The sequence below is a fragment of the Mustela nivalis genome (assembly GCF_964662115.1).
Source record: "Mustela nivalis genome assembly, chromosome: 12".
NCBI lineage: Eukaryota > Metazoa > Chordata > Mammalia > Carnivora > Mustelidae > Mustela > Mustela nivalis.
In genome coordinates, this window is record NC_139031.1 from 32,639,207 (window position 1) to 32,660,486 (window position 21,280).

General features: G+C 32.1%; 1 protein-coding gene across 5 annotated transcripts in view; it reads left to right on the top strand.

Annotated features, from left to right (window-relative positions):
• The window catches only part of TFEC (transcription factor EC), a 176,715-nt gene that overhangs the window by 66,649 nt on the left and 88,786 nt on the right, over window positions 1-21,280 (top strand). Inside the window, exon 1 of one of the 5 annotated variants that reach the window (XM_082692466.1) lies at window positions 18,227-18,385. The exons of the other annotated variants lie outside the window; for them this stretch is intronic. The gene's annotated coding sequence lies outside the window, so the exon portion shown is untranslated. Of the gene's footprint in view, window positions 1-18,226; window positions 18,386-21,280 lie in introns of those variants that run through there. 5 annotated transcript variants of the gene reach the window in all.

Below are 21,280 nucleotides of genomic sequence, written 5' to 3' on the forward strand. Positions count from 1 at the left end.
GTAATGCTGCCCTTATAGTTAGGAAATATTCCCTCTGCTTCTGTCTTCTGGAAGACATTGTAGAGAATTGGTATCATTTGGTAGAATTCACCAGTGAGTCCATCTGGGCCTAGTGCTTTCTGTTTTGGAAGTCTATTAATTATTGATTCAATTACTTTAATAGATGTAAGTCTCTTTGGACTGCTTACTTCTTGTATGAATTTTAGCAAATTGTGTCTTTCAAGAAACTGGTCCACTTAATCTAGGTATAAAGGGCATAGAGCTGTTCATAATATGTTTTATTATCTTTTTAATGTCTGTGGGATCTGTTGTAATGTCCCTTTTTCATTTCTGATATAATTTGTTTCTTCTTTCTTTTTTTCTTAGTTTCACTAGAGGCTTATTGATTTTATTGATATTTTCAAAGAACTAGCTTTTGGCTCTGTTAATTTTCTATTAATTTCTTTTTTCAATTTCATTGATTTCTGTTCTGATTTTTATTTTTTGTCTTCTTTTACTTACTTTAGATTTAATTTGTTCTTCTTTTTCTAACTTTCTAATGTGGAACCTTAGAGTATTGTTTTAGATCCTTTTTCTTTTCTAATATATGCATTCAGTGCTACAAATATCCCTCTAAGCACTGCTTTCACTGCATCTCACCAATTTTAATAAGTTGTATGCTCGGTTTTATTAGATCAAAATATTTTTCTTGAAGTCTTTTTTCACCCATGTGTTATCTGATCCGAGTATGTTGTTGAATCTCCAAATATTTTGAGATTTCATGCTATCTTTCTATTATTGATTTCTAGCTTAAATTCGTGGTTTAAGAGCACTCAGTGTATGATTTCTATTCTTTTAAATTTATTAAGATGTGTTTTATGGCCCAGAATGTGATCTATCTTGGTGAACATTCCATAAGAGCTTGAGAAAAATATGCATTTGGCTGTTGAATGAAGCAGCCTATAGATGTCAGTTGATTAATTGCATTGAATTTAAGTGTGTCCTTAGTGATTTTATACTTGCTGGATCTGTCCATTTTTGATATATGGGTGTTGAAGCCTCCAACTATAATAGTGGATTTATCTGTTTCTCCTTGAAATTGTATCACTTTTTATCTCATATATTCTATGGTTAGATGCATACATATTAAGGATTATTATATCTTCTTTGGGAATTGACCTCTTTATCATTATGTAATACCTTTCTTTATCCCTGATAACTTTTTTTTTTTCACGAGTCAACTATGTCTGAAGTTAATGTAGTTATTCCCACTTTCAATTGATTAGTGTTAGTATGGTATATCTTATATTTTTCACCATTTATTTTTAATCCATATATTATATAATATATAAATATTTGTGTTATTATTATAACATTTATATTTAAAGTGAGTTTCTTGTAAACAACATATAGTTGGGTCTTGTTTTTTGATCTACTCTGACAATCTCTGTCTTTTAATTGGTGCATATAGACTATTGATGTTTAAAAGGATATAGTTGGATTAATATCTACCATATTTGTACTGTTTTCTCTTTGTTGTCCTTGTTCTTTGTTTCTATCTTTGTCTTCCACTCTTTTTCTGTCTTTTATGGTTTTCACTGACCATCTTTTGTGACTCCATTTTCTCTTCTTTCTTAGCATATCCATTATACTTTAAAAAAACTTTTTAGTATTTTTTCTAGAGTTTACAATATACATTTACCACAAATCCAAGACCACTTTCAAATAATACTACATCACTTCATGGTAGGGCTAGTACCTTCTAATAACAAAATAATCCCAATTTTCTCCTTTATGTTTTCTCCTTTATGTTCTTTGTATCAACTATTTCACTTATACATAAGCATGCACACACACACAAACAAGCATGCATAACCAAGTACATTGTTGCCATTATTATTTTGGATAGACTGTCTTCTGTTAGATCAATTAAGAATAAGAAAACTAGGGCACCTGGGTGGCTCAGTGGGTTAAGCCGCTGCCTTCGGCTCAGGTCATGATCTCGGGGTCCTGGGATCGAGTCCCACATCGGGCTCTCTGCTCAGCAGGGAGCCTGCTTCCTCCTCTCTCTCTCTCTGCCTGCCTCTCTGCCTACTTGTGATCTCTCTCTGTCAAATAAATAAAATCTTTAAAAAAAAAAAAAAGAATAAGAAAACTAAAAGCTTTTATTTTTACCATCACTTATATTTTCGTTTCTTTATGTAGATCCAAGTTTCACCTATATCATTTTCATTCTTGCTAAAGAGCTTTTTTTTTTTTAGGTTTATTTATTTGAGAGAGAGAGAGAGATAAAGAGCACATGCAGAGGGGGAGGCAGAGGGAAAGCAAGAAGCAGACTCCTTAAGAGCAGGAACCCCAAGGAGCTTGATTCCAGGATGCTGGTATCATGACCTGAAACAAAGGTAGATGCTTAAATTACTGAGCCACCCAGTCACCCCAAGAACTTGTTTTAACAGTCCTTTCAAGACGGGTCTACTGGCAACAAATTCCCTTAATTTTTGCTTGTCTGAGAAAGTATTTCTCCTCACTTTTCCAGGGTAATTTTTCAGGGTTCTAGGTTGATATTTGTTCATTTGTTTGCTTTCCTCTCAACACTTTAAATATATAATTCCATTCTCTTTTTGCTTGCATGGTTGCTTTTGCCCCTAGATAAGGTGTTTTTCTTTCTTTCTCTCTCTCTTTTTTTCTTTCTCTGGCTTCTTTCAACATTTCTTATCTTGGATTTTTTTAAAGTGTGAATATAATATACCTAAGTGCAATTCTTTAAGCATTTTTTTCCTGCTTGGTGTTCTCTAAGCTTCCTGGATCTATGATTTGATGTCTGACATTAATTTGGGGAAATTCTCAGTTATTATTGCTTCAAATATTTTTTTGCTCCTCTCCCTTCTTCTGTTATTCCCATTATATGTATGTTATACTTCATGTGGCTGTTCCACAGTTCTTGAATATTCTTTTCTGCTTTTTTCAGTCTTATTTCTCTATCCTTTTCAGCTTTGGAAATTTGTATTGTCATATCATTAAACTTAGAGTTTCTTTCCTCAGTCACATCCAGTCTACCAATGAGCCTATCAAAAACATTCTTCACTATTATTATAGTGTTTTTGGTCTCTAGCATTTCTTTTTAATTTCATTTTAGGGTTTCTATCTATCTGCTTATATTAGCCATCTGTTCTTGCATATTGTATACTTTTTCTAATAAAGCCCTTAACATGTTGATCATAGGTTACATATTTTTAAAATTCTTGGCTTAAAGTTCCAACATCCCTGCCATATCTGACTCTGGTCTTATGCTTCAGTCTCCTCAAACTATGCTTTATTGCCTTTTGGTACACCTTGTAATCTTTTTTTTTTTTTTTTTTTTTTGAGAAGTGGACATGATGTATTAGATGAAAGAATCTGCTACGAATAGACCTTTAGTAATATAGTGATAAGTTGTATGGGGAAGGGAAACATTCTATAATCCTGTGATTAGGTCCCAGTCGTTTGGTGAGCCCATGATTCTGGACTTCACACCTTCTCAGTTTCCACTTCCAAATACCTTATGTGAGACAAAATGTCTAGATGGGGCTGACATTGTGTATTTCCTTCTCCCAGGTATGTTAGGATCTGGTAAAATAGTTTCTCCTGAAGGAAAGTCTTGTTAAGAAAAACAGTGCTCTAATGTACTTCAAAATCATTATTTTCTCCTACCTTTTGCCCGAAGTAGAGGGGAATTTTTCTCTGATTATTCATTGTGAGAACATGGTAGAGCTCCTGGAAATAAAACTGATAAAAGTGGGAGGCCTCATATGTCTGTCTCTCCAGTTTGGTTTGCCCTGTGACCTCACTATTCTGACAGATCTAAGAAGAGTTGTTGATTTTTCAGTTTGTTGTTTTTAATTTGGGTGTAGGATGATGTGGCTACTTTTAAGTTCCTTACATTTTGGACCAGAAACCAGAAGTAACACACTTCCTTGTATTTTATTTTTGTAATTGGTATAGTAGCATGAGTGAAATGTTTTCCACATCCAATAAAACACCAACACTTCACAGAGAAAATGGGTTTTAAGGTGAGCTAAGGCAACAAAGTTTAGAAAATTCAGTGGTTTTATGGCCAAATATTAGACTGCATTTTGAAAAGGTCAAACTCTAAAAGGAATATTAAGTAACCAACTCTGTATTATAAATTCTATAAATCTTGGATACTGTTTTAATGATATCTTTGCAAGTGGGTATTACACCTGTTAATTAAAGTTGAAAAAATAACCAACATCCTCATTATTAGTATCTGTAAGTAGCAATTCATCTGCTGGGTATCTGAGGCATATATATTTAAAGCACAATGTGCTACATAAAATCAGTGATAGTCAGTTTAATTAGCATCTGATGGGAGTTAGCAATTTAACTTCAATTTACAGCATAAAGGTTAGGTGTGGTGAGCTCATTCTATAATCCTGATGCTATTATAATAATGAATAGTAAATTGACCACAGAATATAAAAATAAGAGTAGAGGAAAACCATCCATGAGTTTGGTAATCTGTAAAGGTACTAAATCCCAATAAAAATGTACTCTAATTTTTAATTTTTAATACATTTGTCATTACATGGTAGTGCTTATGGGAGGCTAAAACCTGAACTCTAGTCTAGACCTAGACATAATGAGAAAAAGTAATCACATTAACAGCAGTTGGTCTTACATTTGACTTCAAACCAGTTCTGATTTTTATAAAACTTTTCAGGTTACCAGATGCTAGGGGCAAATTCTTTGTAGTGTTTATGATTTCACACTTCAGAATCAAGATTATTTATGTCCTTTTCTACCTTCTTAATGTATTTAAAATGACCTTATATATTATTTTGTTAGTTTTTAACCATCTCAGTGGTTTCTATATTTGTCCCTAATGCTTTTGAATTATTCTTGTGGTATTTGTCTTTATAAATTCATCTGACATTTATAATAAAGTCTATCAATTTGTACAGTTTGGGGGGAAATGGAAAAATGAAACAAAACAATAGCAAAACCCTGTGTATAAAAGTTTTACAAACTGCCTTTGGAAAGTTGGTATTTGAGGAAGATATGAAAAGTGAACAAAATCAAATTTCTGATATTGACTTGGTTATATCTATACAAACTTTTAAAGCTTACAGTTCCTCTAAGTAAAGCACCAATGAATAGATTTTCCTAACAAACCACTTAGGTCTTTTTTCACTATCAGGGCATCAGAAATCAATGAACTCATATAGTTGGGAAAGAAGCAGGGATATTTCTACAAAAAGCAATAGATTATTTTAGGCATAAACAGATGTGACAAAAAGACTGTGGGACATGAAGTTACAAAGAGAATATGTGTTTGCTAAGAGCACAATGAATGACAGAGCAATAAAATTAAGCATAATAATAATAATAAAATAAGAAGCAAAACAAAAGCTAATCCACTCTAAACCATTTAATAGGGTAAGTCATTTATTATATTGTAAATTAGGTAAATTTAATCTTCAGAATTGAACACTCAAATTCTACATTTTTAATTTTTCTTCCTAAAACACTTTCTGCCTCTCTTGTTGCCTTGTGCCTTTGTAATCTCTCTTCCTCACATATATGTCCCTGAGAAATTTTCTTTTGCTTTAAAACACAAAAATGATGGCCTTTTCTATGAACTGTACCTGTAGATTTTTCTTTTTTTTAACTTTCCACTTTTCAAGCATAAAATTATATAGACAACACTGCAGAGTTCATGTGTCTTACCATGGTTTCATGGATGTCACGTCTTACCTCTTACTAGGAAACTTCCCCTTGAGGACAAGGCCTAAGACTACTGCTTTCTTTGAAACTTCAAAGTATTCAGTCTGCTGATGTGTTAACTCAATAGGTACTCAGTAAATGTTAATTGGTTGAATATAGGAGCCAATGAAAGGAATGCAAATTCTTTGTTAAGACATGGTTAATCTCTTCTTTTTTGGGATTGGTTCAAATTGCTGTAAGGGCATTCCTTGGAGCTGTTTATTAGTTTAACTTGTTTTTTGTTGTTGTTGTAGAGCTTAAAGACATTGGCTAGTTTTCTGGTAATCATCATATTCACTTCTGTAGTATACTTTTAAGACACAGGATTAGAGATCTGATCTGGCAATTACTCACTGACTCCTGAGGTGACCTACATTTTCTACATTAAAAAAAAAAAAAAAAAGTTAAGGGAGCAGTAGTGACAGTCTTATTTATTCAGTGGAGATTGTCTAATTTAAAAAAAATTATTAAATCATTAAATTTGCTAATGTGGTCAGTTTCTCTTTAGCCATGGCCCTGATTTTAAGTCAGTTTAACAAATATTACCAAGGAAGAATGTATATTGAGTAAAACTTTAATTTATACACACACTTATCAATCTTTCTTTTTAAACTTTGGGTTTTAAAACTTAACCATAATGGGAAAAAAATCTTTAGTTGGAAAATAAAATGCTAAAATATCTGATTATGCTTATTTTGCCTCAGGTAACATATTTATTTTAGAATTGATGGGATACATGAAAGATATATTTGCCAAGATTTTTGTCTATTTAAACCCACAGTTCCAAGGCACAGTTTTAATCCTATTAAAGCTAATTGAATGGAGTCTGTAGGCTTTGTCAGTTAGATGAAGTTCAACTTGTAACTACTATTAAGGAAAGAAAAAGACAAGAACCAAACAGTAACGTCTAACTTCTCTCATTTATTATTTCCACTTGAACCTTAGGGCAATGTGAAAGAATGCTTTCTGAGTTCATAGGGCAATTCATTGAAAACATTGGGATGAGATCTGATCTCTTAAAAGGACAATTAGTAGGGTTAAAAAAAAAATATATATATATATATATATATATATATATATATATATATATGGAGAGAGAGAGAGAGAGCCCCTATATTTGGAAGTTTAAATTATGTCTTTATGGGGGATCCAGTAGCTCTACTGGAGATAAAGGTCTGACAGTGTTTCCATTAAAACACCATTTTCCAGAGCAAACACTGTCAATGTAAAAATTTGCTCCAGGCTAAAGTTGGCATCAAGATTCTAGCCTAGAAGCTATTTTGTTTTAGAAATTCATTTGGGCCATTTTAGCTTTTAGTTAAGGGGATGAATATATGCGTCCAATTGTCCAACTGCTTTTTTTTTAATGTAGTTATGAAATTTTTTCGATCGTATTTGCAATAGGATAGTTTTTTTCTTCATGCAACTAAAACAGGCATATGTTTATAAAAAGAGCAGTTTGGAACTTGGCACATTTTCAATTTTGGATAATTTTGTAAATTAGGTTAAGTGATTATAATTCTGGTTCATTATTATTTCAAAATTTCATGTTGAAAATGTTTCTCCATTTAGAGTGCAACTTAATTTTTATATCCATTGAAAGCCAAATATCTTTGTTTATGTAGGTTCTTGAATCTATGCTCTTATTCTCCCATAGAAAGATTTTTTAAGTAAAGAATGATGATTTTGTAATGGTAGTGACATTATAAATGTCTATGAATTACTTATATTAAAAGCCTCCTATTTGTGATGGCCTGAGGGAAAAACAAATAGGGGAGAATACAATCTTAAATTTTTTTGAGCACCTGCAAATTATGTATGTCTATTATTTTTACATATTTATACTCATGATATTACTTATACATTTTCTAGATTAAAAAAAGTTTCATCTTTGAGAAAAAATAAACAAGTTTTAAAGACTAGTATTTCCTACTTCCACTCCAGTGGAGAGACCTCACTTTGAAGCAGCATCCTGGATATCTGCTGTCAGTCTGTGTGATGGTTTGACACATGTGGGAGGAGTCATGCTGACTTCTATGGTTAGGGACCGCTTCCCAATCTCTGACATCCTAGGTCTCTGGACAGAAGAGAAATTCCAGGGATCATGGCTAGGACAGAGCTTATGCTCTTTGTTTTAAAATCAGCTTCTTCATATTATTCTATTTGTGTGCATTTTCCTCTCATAGCTAATGGTTGACATCTACCGGTTCTCAAGGCCCAACTTCAGAGATACTTCCCTTAGTCTCTTCCACCTCAGTAGGAATTAGTATCTCTTCTTCTAAATCATTATTCAAATTTAAAGAGTAACCATAGCTGCCTATGTCAGTTTAGAAATATATATTTATATTTTTTAATCCACTTATTTATGTTTTTCAGCCTATAATGCTAATAATGTATTTCTATCATTGTATCCCCATCAATGTCAGTCACTATGATTTGTGTAGGATGGTCATTCAGTAAATGATTTTGGCTAACCTCTTGTTCAGGCCACTATAAAACCTTTTAAATGGTCTCCTTGCTTAAGGGTCATCCCCTCCCCATCATTTTGCATATTCTAACACATTACATTCCTGAAGTAGAGCTCCACTTGAGTCATTCTTTCACTAAAAAGCTCTCATTGGCTCCTTTTCCAATTAAATGTAGACTCTTCATCCTTCTATTCAAGGCCTTAAATAATCTGGCTCATTTCCACTTTTTCACTGGTAGTTCTTTATTACTTTTTGTGTACCATGTTTTCAGGTTCAGGCATTATGCTTAAAATTCATCAAATACACTCCATGTTTCTTGTGATAAATACTATGGAGTATTATACATCACAGGATAGATATTGTTTCCACTTACTACAGATGTAAGCCAATACATGGCAAAATCATAATGAAATATCGATTTAGTGATAATGTAGTGTGCTGAATTTATAGTTGGCTGAATATTTATACATGAAAAGATTTTTTAAAAATATACAATATTATATTACTTTCATGTGTACAATATATTGATTCAACAATTCTATACATTACTCATTGCTTACTTACCATGTTAAGTGTAGTCATCATATGCAGTTATTATATTATTGACTGTATTTCCTATGCTGTACTTTTCATCTCTGTGATTTATTTGTTTTATAACTGGAAGTTTGCACCTTTTAATTCCCTTTATCCATTTCACCCATCCTCTTATTCATCTCCTCACTGGCAACCACCATTTCTTTGTATCTTCTTAGATACACACAAATAGAATAATATGAAGAAGCTGATTTTGTTTTGTTTTTTAGATTCCACATATAAGTATACATAAAGAGATTAATCATAGAAGAGAGTAAACAACTTTTTCAAATTTGTACAATCACCAGGTTCAAAAACTGAGGCTTGGACCCAAGATTATGTCTAAAGTCTCTTCCACCTCATTAACTAAAGTGTAGTTAATAAATTTCCCTCTCTATATAGACCATTTTGTCCCTCTTTTCCCACCCCCATCTCTGTATCTCTGTCTCTGTATATGTATGTGTATTATACTTATATAAGTATATATTCCACATATATATACCTTATATATACATATATATGTGTGTTTATTTTTAATATCTTCAGCGATGATGTTAAATGTATTTGCACTTCAGTTATCTGGAACAATGGCTAATATGAAAAGTAGCAAATATAAATGTTAAGCTCTTCATTTATATTTGATAAATCAACACTGCAAGTACAAAGTTGTCTAGACACAGTTTTAGCATTAGGTTATGTGAAAAAGGAAGGGTTTTAGTTGACCACAAAAAATAATGACCAAGATTTATTGAGACTTTCCTACGTACTAAGGACTTTTCTTAGATTTTCATATATATTGACTCGTTATTTACAGTAACCACAAGAGGTGGATACTGTTCTCATTTCCATTTTATATATAATGAAACTGAGGAACACAGATGTTTATCATCCTGTCACATTCCTTGGTTTTCCAGTTATTTCACAAATATTTAGTGGACATCTACTATGTGCTCAGTTTTGGAGATGAGTAAAGCAGTTCTTGTTGAAAGAGAGCTGGCAGTCTAACTGGAAACATGGAAGGAAAAAAAAATTACAGTGCTTTAGGAAGAGTTCCATAATGGGTCAGCACACATTTCTATAGTTCTATAGCAACACTAAGGTTGGAGGTGGGGGTGGTTAAGCCAATCTTTGGGAGCTTTAGAGAAAATTCCCCAAAGAAGTTTATTCCTAGGTTAAGATCTGATGAATAAGAAACAGACAGCCTGGATCGTAAGGGACCAAGAAATAATGGTCCAAGCACAAAGAACAGCAGGTGCAAGACTCTGAAATGTGAGAAATGGTGAAGAACTTAACAACAAAGTCATACAAAGAAGGATAAAGAAATATGTTACATATTTATCTCAGAAATTGGACTGGAGGCAATTGTGATAGCAAGTGTTTTCTGAAAGATTGTTCTATGGAGAAAATAATCTTAGTACACATTATTCCAGAAGGAAGAGTGACCTATAGGAGTTAACATGAGTTAGAATGTGGCGATTTGCAGTTGGGTAAGATAAAAAATAAACACTTAATGTACTAGATTGATCTAACAGCAGAATGCGTTTGAAATTCCTATTACTGGAGGCATTTAATTACAGGTTGAAAGATTTGTTAATGAATACTGAACGACTTTTTTTTCTCTCTTTGGGAAGGAGTTAAATTGTTCTCAGAGATACTTTCTACCTCCCCTACCCCTGAAATCATAACTAGATTGTAAAGGATGATGTTAAGAAAAGATGAACAATGGAATGTAGCATTCCAATTTGTGAGTAAAGAATTTGTAGAAAAGGAGATATATTTGATAATATTTAAAGTTCAATTTGTGAGTCAACCCCTAGGTACTTTGGAAAAATAATAAAGGAATATAAAATGTTGGGGTTTTTTATTGTATATATTATTATATACATTTTCAATTTACATGTGGAAAGTAGGATAGATCTATCCCTATCAATATTTCTTAGTAACCTGTACATTCTATTTTGGTGGGTTACATATTTTAGAGGGCCCAAATATTAAATACATAATTTTTTATTTTTTAATTTTCACCTGAAACCCTTTATTAAAAGATAAATAATTTTGTTGAATCTATGAATTGGTGAAGTAAAATATTTAACACCATTTTAAATGTCATTCCCAAATAAATGTATTTTAAGCAGAGTTTTTTTGGAATAAAATTCTGGGCCCAAGTTTGTGAATTGGTGGCATCTAGGCTTAGTTGGAAGTTTTTAACATGGGCTGAAATATCTTTTCTTCCTTGACCTCTAATTGATTGTGGGTCATGTACCAAAGAGTTTTGTCATAAAATTTCCAGTAATGGTCCAAGTAGTGGCAGATTAAGCCAGAGAGTTAACAAATTTACCAAAGGAAAATAGCTGTCTTATTGCTGTTGCTGCTCTACTCTAAAGATGTCACTTCACTACTCTTGGCAGATTTATTTGGCATTTGGCAGATTCAGAACTATCTCACTTGTAGATCCAGAAGGAATATGTAATGGAAGAATAATCTCGTGAGACATAAGGAAACAACTGTGGGAGCAGAAATTATATAATTTTATAATTTCCATTCTGTTTTAGTGTAAGCAGTTTGCTATTAGTACAAATAGGGGAGGGAATTTTAAAATAATGACTTGGCAGAACATTCTACTTTCTCTCTTTCCAGTTAAATACCAACTGGCCATTCTTCTAGGACCTCATTCCTAAAAGTAAGATCCACCTTTCTCCAAGTATGGATATTGTCACTTTGCATTTGGTGCAAACAAACAATTCATTGAGAGAAATGCAGTGTCTTATAGCATTGCCACTTGGGAAACAGTGGGTAAGGTAATGGTAAAGAAATATTCAAGATTCTAAAAAATGATACAAGAACAATTGAATGGTAATGTGGAGTTGGCTCTTTCTAAATCCCTGGTCCTTAATATGGTGTCATTATTTTAGGAAAGTGCCCATTAACCGATAGCCAGAAATAGAGACAGATAAATATTTAGTTTGAAAAAACTGGGCTGGGGGAATGAAGGGGATTATAGTAAAGCAAATAAGTCCTTTGACTTCTGGGGCAGGGGTTAACATCAATTCAGAGCACCCTTCTTTAAGTATGGAACTTTGAGTTAAGAGAGTAAAGTCATTAGAATCAAACTACTTTTTAAAACTATCATTTACCTTTAATTTTTATTAAGGAAAATAGCTTAATATCTTAATAAAACATGTGTGAAAGAAGTTAAATTTAAAAGAGAATAATTGGCATTCTAAAAATGAGAAATAGGCAAGCTACAGTCTCTTGAAAGATGTATTTTTGCAGATGTTATGTAAGAGTCCATTAATTCATGGGACTATTTTTGCCTTCCGAATGTTAATGTTAGAGAATCTTATGAAAGAGAGGTTAAAAGGATACATTTAATAACTTTGGAATCATGGTTGGTTATTTTTGTGTTAGCTTTATCAAAAGGTCAATCTGGAAAGTTCTGTCATCGGTAACACTGTGAATAAACTAACCAAATACATTTAATACATAGCTCCAGCTAAAGGTGATATCTATGTAACTTTGAATGAATGATTGGCCTAACCTCACTGGAGCTAATAATTTCATTTTAACTCCATCTTGGGCTTATTTTATTCTTGTGACATTTAATGAAATCTATAAACAAACTGTTAAAAAATCTTATTCAACAATTACATACTTTGGGCTTTTGAACATATTTTTATTTAAACCAAGAAGTTATTGGCCTGTTCTTTTGACATAATTAGTTTGTGGGGCATAGCATTCTATCACCTGTTTAATGAAGATTACTAAATGCAATCCACGTGGTTAAACTAGTTCTTTAAATTAAACTTTTAAGTAAAGTTTTATCAGTTCATGCAAAAAAATCTCTCTCTACCACAGAAGTAATTAGAAGATTTATAAAGTTTCTACTTAGAAACAGGTCCCATGTTTTACTTCTCTCTTTATTTATTACTTATTTATTTATTTATTTTTAATTTTTTTTATTGTGTTATGTTACCATACAGTACATCATTAGTTTTCAATGTAGTGTTGCATGATTCATTGTTTGCGTATAACATCCAGTGCTCCATGCAATCCATGCCCTCCTTAATACCCATCACCAGGTTTACCCATCCCACACCCCCTCCCTTCTAAGACTTTCCATTTGTTTCCCGGATTCCATAGCCTTTCAAGGTTTGCCTTCCCCCTTCAATTTCTCCCCCTTCATTTTCCCCTTCTCCTAATTTCCTCTCTCTTAGTTTAAAAAATCTTTGTGTATTCTTCTCAGCAGTACAAAAATCAACCACATTATATGCATTGTTCTTTAAATAAAATATAACTTTTTGTCACAACTTAAAACACCCTGAGTGATGTGACTGTTATCTATCTTCCTAATCTAGTTCCAAACCATTCTTTTTTTCTCTCCTTACACTGCAAACTGGCCTTAGGTTAGTTCCTCAAATTCTACAAGTTTACTTCTAATGAAGAACTTCTGCATATGCTATTCCTTCTGCCCTATCCTTTGTATGGCTTCCTTAAGTTGATGGCCCTGTTTGTTAATGAGTCTCCTCCTTCTTCTAGTTAGCCTCTGTTAATTAGTACTCACAGTAATGTTTATCTGTTGATCTTTTGACGACACCATTAGACTAAACTTTTGTGAGGGCAGAGACCCTGTATGATTAATTCACTCTTTATCCACAGCAGCCAGAAAATTCTTGTTATTTAGTAGCTGCTCAAAAATTACTAATCAATGAAAACACAACTGCAATAATTGAAAAGAAATCAAGTACTTAATTATTGCAAAGCTCTGATAAAGGTGCTTTCAAACAATTGTCAAATACTTATGAAAACTGAAATATATTGGAAGCATGGATTCTAGAGGATTTTGAAAATATAAAGAAGTATGAGGCATGATATGCTTTACACATCCCAGGAAGCACTGTAAGGCATGATTATTTTCTTGAAATTGTTATTTCAGGATTATTACAATAGTCAAATATGGAAAATTTCCATAAGCTCCATAGACTCACCAGTTGATTCCATTAAATATCCTGATACTTTTGAAGTAGTACTTAGGTCATATATTACAGAAACCTCACCAACATGCCATAATAAAAACTGAGTCTTTTCATTTCAGATCTTGGCTGACAAATGGGCAAAAAAAGTCATTTTTTTTAAATGAGTTATGATTCAGAAGGGAAGAAGAACAATTTAATATTATAAAATGTTTAGCAATTAGTTAAAATAATTTTGTTATAAATAATATTGTGTTTCTGGCATAATTGGTACAAAAGAAAATTTAACTGCTGTACCATCACTAGACGTTTAGGAAAGATTATATTATGAAGTAAAGTTTTAATCACATCTTAAAGTTGTCTTGGCTTCTTTTGTAGGCAACCCAGTGAAAATATTTTAGGCAAAACTTGAAAAGATGCTGGAAGGACAAGCAAAAATGCCAAGAATTGGGTTAATTGGCATAATGCAAGGTGGCTGGGCACAGTTGGGGAAAGTGTCAGAGTAGGGAGAATCCCTACCAAGAAAGACGGTTTGTGCAATTAGCTCTCTGAACTTTAACCCTTCGAGAATAATTAATGAGTAACAGAGGGGATCAAGACAAAGACACAAAGTGATATGGTGGGTGCTAGCGAGTAATACATCAAAGAATGCTCGTAATTGGCCCTGTGGCTTTCATTCTTTGCCCTATTTCTTTCAATTCATTGACTCAAAATAATGGGTTCAGGTTCATTATCAACAGGTTTTTAGCTGTAAGACTACAACATTACAACAAAGCTTGGATTGTGGCAGTGTTGATGGCCACGTTAAGAAGTTGTAGTTGGTAACCACTCCTGGCAGAGGGGAAATAGCCGATTCTTTCTTAATGGATCAACAGCATTTACACACATATTCAGAATCTTGAAAGCCTTATATTTTTCAACACTACAATGCTGGAATATGGTTGGTGTGGGCAGGTATGTATATTTCCATTTGAATGATGTATGAAGCTGTGGTGAAAGGATTATATTCCCTGTATTATTTTAAATGAAACTAAATTATTGGCATATGACACATAAAGACACTAAGATTTTGTCTCTCCAAACACGTAACTGTAGATTCTTTCTTATATTTTTGAATTATATAGTTGGCAGAAATTTTGATTCCTTTTATTTACTTTAAATCATAATGACAGAAAAAATGGAAAGTTTCCCAAGAAATTCCCAAGACTAGTGTTCTGAATTCTTTTAATTTAGTAAGCCAAGCTTATTTAATATTTGGATATGTTTTAATAATAACTTGTATTTTTGTGCACAAGATATGCTAATATTTTTAAGATTTACCCTTTGTTATTTAATTTTGTGTGTTCATTATGTAAGGCAAGGTAAATTTTATTTTGTTGCACTTGGATACTTGAAAAAATATCTTTTTTTGCTAATCACTCTTAAGTTTCTAGAGGAAGTCAGCACTGTAGTTATTAATTTATCTTATCATGTTAGTACAACTAATTTCAATTTTAGAAATTGTCATGATATAATTGAAATATTATAATTGCTAATATCTATCAGCCTAAAACTAATTAATGCACATGATTATTTAAAATGTCATATTTTTATAGTGCTTTGTATTATCATTTTATCTAAAAACATTTTAAACTTAAATTTTATTAAAAGCTTCTATATTTTTAGCTATTATAATAATATTATAAAAAAGCAGCCTGTGTACTGGCAAATACACCATATATTTGTTGATAATGTTTCAATCAAATTTATCTCAAACTTTAGAGACAAATGGAAGTCAAATCCAATAGATATTTAGCTTTGTGATTTCTCTTAATTTAACATCTATTAAAATGTATTGGAAATGATTGATGGATATGAGGCTGACTAGAAACATAATTTCATTATCTCACAAAAAATGAAATCTGTACTAATTACCTAAGATGTGTCTGCCTACAGAAAAAATTATGACATCATCACTAATTAATTAGAACATATTGTTGGAAAATTATTATGATTTTAATCCATGAATCTACAAATTTAGCTTTTACATTTCCTGGTGGACAGTTTTTAACTCAGCATATTTTCCTCTGTTTTAGAGCATATGATATATTAGATTTTTATATGAAGAAGATACTAATTTTTTTCTTCAGCAGTAACAGAAAGCACCTTTTTATTTTGGTTAATAAATGATTTGTTAATACACAACATTAGCCAAGTATTTTCTGTGATTAGTTAAAATTTTTCTGGATTTATAATTTTAGAGATTTAAGAGTACCTAGAGAATATCTTTTGACTTTAGTTTACCAGGTTAAACTAGCAAAAGGTCCTCCCAGCTCTAATATCCTATGCCAAAGTCTGGGTGAAGTAGTAAATTTAAGAGTGGGGCTTTTGGAGGATTTGCCTCTCAGTGTTAATGTCTCCACTTACCCTGAAGCAAATGGGTATGTACACATATTTATTATTTCTGTATACATTCCATGAATTAATAGGTATTAATGAAGGATTTCCTGGTATAACAAGCATTGCAATAGAAACATTGGAATATCAAGGATGAATAAAAGCATTATCACTAATCTCACAGTCTCTTGGAAGAGAGAGATGTGTAAACAAATAATAACAACATAGTAATGTTCAATAACATAATGAGTATATAAATGCAATTCTTTCCAAGGAAGAAAGGAGTCATTAAAGATGCCTGAAGGTCTCCTAACGGACTTCATAGAAAAGGTAGCATTTAAACTTGGGTTTTAACTGATAAACATTAATAAGTCAGGAAAGGTTAAATGTGGAGGGGATGTATTATATGAAGGTACTGAGGCTTAAAGAGCATATCTGTTGAAAAAGCAGAAAGTAAGTTGCTTGGAAGATTATTTTGAGTTTTGAGTACTTACTAGAAAGTTGAAGAGTATTTGGTTAATTTTGTGTGTGTGGTGGGCAGGGATTAGGCTGAAAAGTATTTTGTATCTGTGCTAAAGGTTTTGGACTTAACTTTGGGAATTATAGGGAAACTTGGAATATTTATAAGAACATGTACTTTAGGAAGACAAATGTGTAGTCAATGAGTAGCTGATCTGGAGAGAGTAGAGATTGGTGGCCTTCGGCAAAATCTTTTTGGCAAGATGCTATGATTATTTAGATTATAAATGGTGACATACTCAACTGAGGCAGGGGCAAGTAAGCATGGAAGAAAATAGAACTGATTCAAAGATTGCTGAGACAGAATCCACAGGATTTGATACCGCCAAGTAAAGAAGTTGATAGAGTTGAAGGAAATTACCCAAACTCTATTTTTTTGGTGTTTGGGACAATACAATGTATTATTTCTTTGTAAGAAGATAATGAGATTAACATTCAAAAATAGTGTCATTGATACATAATTTATATGTAATTTAGTTCATTCACTTAAAATGTAGAATTCAGTGGTTCTGAGCATATTCACAGTGTTATGCAAACAACACCACAATCTAATTTTAGAATGTTTTCATCATTCCCCTGAAAAAAAAATCACACCTATTAGCTGTCACTCCCTCTTATTCACATTTTTTCAACTCTGAGCTACCACTACTATGCTTTCTATTTTTGCCTATTCTGACCATTTAATATAAATGGAATACACAATTTTTTGTGACTGGCTTCTTTTGTTCAGTGTAATGTTCAAGATCCATCCATATTATTGCATGTATAAAAACATCATTCTTCATTTTTATTGGTAAATAATATTTCATTATATGGGTATATTACATATTATTCATCCATTAATTAATTAGACATTTGAGTTGCTTTTACTTTTTGGCTATTGTAAATAATGCTGCTATAATATATATGTAGAAGTTTTTGTATAGATGTAAGGTTTCACTTCACTTGGGTGTATACACCTAGGTGTGGAATTACTGGGTCTTACAGTAATTCTATGTTTAACATTTTAAGGAACTGCCAAATTATTTTCCAAAGTAACTGCACAATTTTACATTCCCATCAGAAATATGTGAAGGTTCCAATTTCTTCATATTCTTTCCAACACTTGTCATGATTTTGTTATGGTCATCCAAGTGTGGCTGAATTCATTGTGGCTTTGATTTATATTTCCCTAATAAATAATGATGCTTAGCCTCTTTTCATGTGTTAATTGGTTATTTTTATATCTTTTTTAGAGAAATATATATTCATATCCTTGCCTGTTTTTAAATGGAATTCTTTATATTTTTATTTTTGAGTTATACGAATTCCTTTTATATTTCAGATAAAAATTCTTTGCCAAGTATATGGTTTGCAAGTATTTTCTCCCATTATGTGGGTTATCTTTTCTCACTCTTGATGGTATCCTCTGAAGGACAAACATTTTTAATTTTGAGTCTAGTTTATATATATATTTTCTTTCATCCCTTGAGTTTTCACTGTCATTTCCAAGAAACCATTGCCTAACCCAAAGACACAAATATTTCCTCTTATGTTTTCTTCTGGGAATTTTATACTTTTAACCCTTATGTTTAGGTCTATGGCCCATTTTAGGCCAACTTTTTGTTTGGTGTGAGGAAAGGGTTCAATTTCATTCTTCTGTGTGTGGATATCCAGTTGTTTCAGCACAATTGTTGAAAAGATTTCTTTCCTGTTTTATTTTCTGAACACCCTTGTTGAAAATCAATTGACCATAAGGTAGGGTTTATTTCTGAACTTTTAATTCTATTCCATTAATCTATGTCTATCCTTGGCTAGTGCTACCTGTATTGATTATTGCACTTTTAAAATAAGTTTTGAAATTGATAACTATAAGTCTTCCAACTTAGCTTTTGTTTTTTAAGACTTGTTTTGGTTTTTATGGATCTATTGAATTTCCATATGAATTTAAGGATCTATTTCTCAGTTTCATCTGCTGGAATTTTGATAGGGATTTCATTGAATTTGTAGATAAGTTATCTGTAGATCAATTCAATTTTATTGAATCTGCATTGTAGATTCAATTTAACAGAATTGAATATTCCTATCCATAACCATGGCACAACTCATCAAATATTAAGATTATTATTTTCTTTTAGTGACATTTTGTCAGTTAAGATAAATATCTTGCATTTTATTACATTTATTTCTAGAATTTTCTTCTTTTTGATGCAATTGTAAATAGGGCTGTTTTCTTAATTTTATTTTTCAGATTGCTTATTTTAGTTTATAGACATACAAAATTTTGTTTATCAATCTTGTATTCTGCAAACTTGCTGAAATCATTCATTCATTTTAATAGTTTTTCAGTGGATTTCTTAGAATGTTCTATGTACAAAATTGTATCATTTGCAAATAGAGATAGTTTTTCTTTCCAATTTGGATGCCTTTTATTTATTTTTCTTGCCTAATTGCCTTGACTGGGCTCTCTGGGACAATGCTGAATAGAGGTGATAAGACTAGACACCCTTTTCTTGTTCTGAATCTTAAGGGGAAAGTATTCAGCTGTTCTTCATTAAGTATCAACTTTTGATGTCTGTTGTTGTTGCTGTTGTTGTTGTTTTCAAAGATATCCTCTATCAAGTTGAGGAAGTGCTCTTCTATTCTTAGTTTGTTGACAGCTTTTTATTATGAAAATGTGTTGAATTTTGTGATTCTTTCTCTACATTTATTGAGATAAACATGTGGTTTGATGAAATGGAATTAAAATTTTTTTTATTTATTTTTATTTTTTTAAATTTTTTTTTATTTTTTATGGTTTTTATTTTTAAGATTTTATTTATCTATTTATTTGACAGAGAGAGATGACAAGCAGGCAGAGAGGCAGGCAGAGAGAGGGAGAGAGAGAGACGAAGCAGGCTCCCTGCTGAGCAGAAAGCCCGATGCGGGGCTCGATCCCAGGACCCTGGGATCATGACCTGAGCCAAAGGCAGCGGCTTAACCCACTGAGCCACCCAGGCGCCCCGGAATTTAAATTTTTAAATTTAACAGTCCATGGATATATACCAGTACACTTATAAGTCTGCTGAAACATTTTTGTAACAAATCTTATTTTTAGAAAATAAATTTTTTTAAATATATTTTTTATTTATTTTTATTTTGAGAGAGAGTGAGAGAGAGCATGAGAGGGGAAGAGGTCAGAGGGAGAAGCAGACTCCCCATGGAGCTGGGAGCCCGATGTGAGACTCAATCCCTGAACTCCAGGATCGTGACCTGAGCCAAAGGCAGTCGCCCAACCAGCTGAGCCACCCCGGTGCCCCTAGAAAAAAATTTTTTAAGAAAAAACTTTAGGTCCAACTACAAAAGCATGATCTGTATATCCTATATTTCAGTATCCCATACTGAATATATTTTTTGTGTGTAAAAAAAGCAGTTATTAAAGTTATTAAAGCAGTTATTGTTTTTTTTTAAGATTTATTTATTTATTTACTTGACAGAGAAAGCAAGAGAGCACAAGCAGGCAGAATAGCATCTAGAGGGAGAGGGAGAAGCAGTCTCTCTACTGAGCAGGGAACCCAATGTGGGGTTCGATCCCAGCTCTGGGATAATGACCTGAGCCGAGGACAGACGCCTAATGACTGAGTCACCCAGGCATCCCTTGTGTAAGATTTTGAATGTATGCTGTCTTTAAAATAAAAATAACTGAAATTATTTCATAAACACACACAACTATGCAGCCCTAACTATATTTTTATGCAGTTTTCAACAAAGACAAGAATAGGAGCTAATCTTTAAGAAAGAAATAAACAATGAATAAATTCACTTCTTAGAATCTCGATATATTTCTATTATGAAAAATACACATTTTCTAATTAAGTAATACTATATATTTTACTCAAAACTGTGCCATACAGAACTAAAAATGGATTTCTCATTCGATATGTGGTATTAAAACTTGAGAAAATTCAAGCACATTATCTAGACAGTGAGGAATCATAAGCAGATGTTAAGATCAGAATAGGAAGTTATTAGCATTCATAAGAGAATTATTTAAAATAAGATTTGTGTATTATGTGGCAATTGCAGAATTTCTTTCACTGTATCCTTTACATAAATATAGCAAATAATATAAAGAGATTAAAGAAATCTTTCTATATCTAGTTAAGTAGAATTTTTAGGAAAAGGAAGGACAGCTATTTTTCAAATTTAGCAATTATTCTTAAAGTAATGTCATTTCTTAAAAATATCTTTGATTATATAGTATATTAAAATCTCAGCTCAAGATAAATATTTCTGTATTGCTGCATACCTGAGTTGCCCTTTAAGTACCTAATAACTTGATTCATATTCAGTTTTTTTTAAACTTTAGTCTGCCTGCTGTGATGAAAGAGCCATCTCATCTTGTATTAATTTCATTTGATATATAGAATATCATTATATCACAGCTGTTGGGAAGCTTAAATTTCTGAAACTCTCTAAACTCTAAAAGTAATATTTTAAACTTTTTGTGTTGGGAGTGTTTCTCTTTTCATTAAGTTGACTGTTTTTAGCATCACCTAAATATAGTAAAAAATGTTAATTTTTTGATCAGAAAAAAAAATTGTATTAAAAAAATCCCTTTCGGGCGCCTGGGTGGCTCAGTGGTTAAGCCGCTGCCTTCGGCTCAGGTCATGA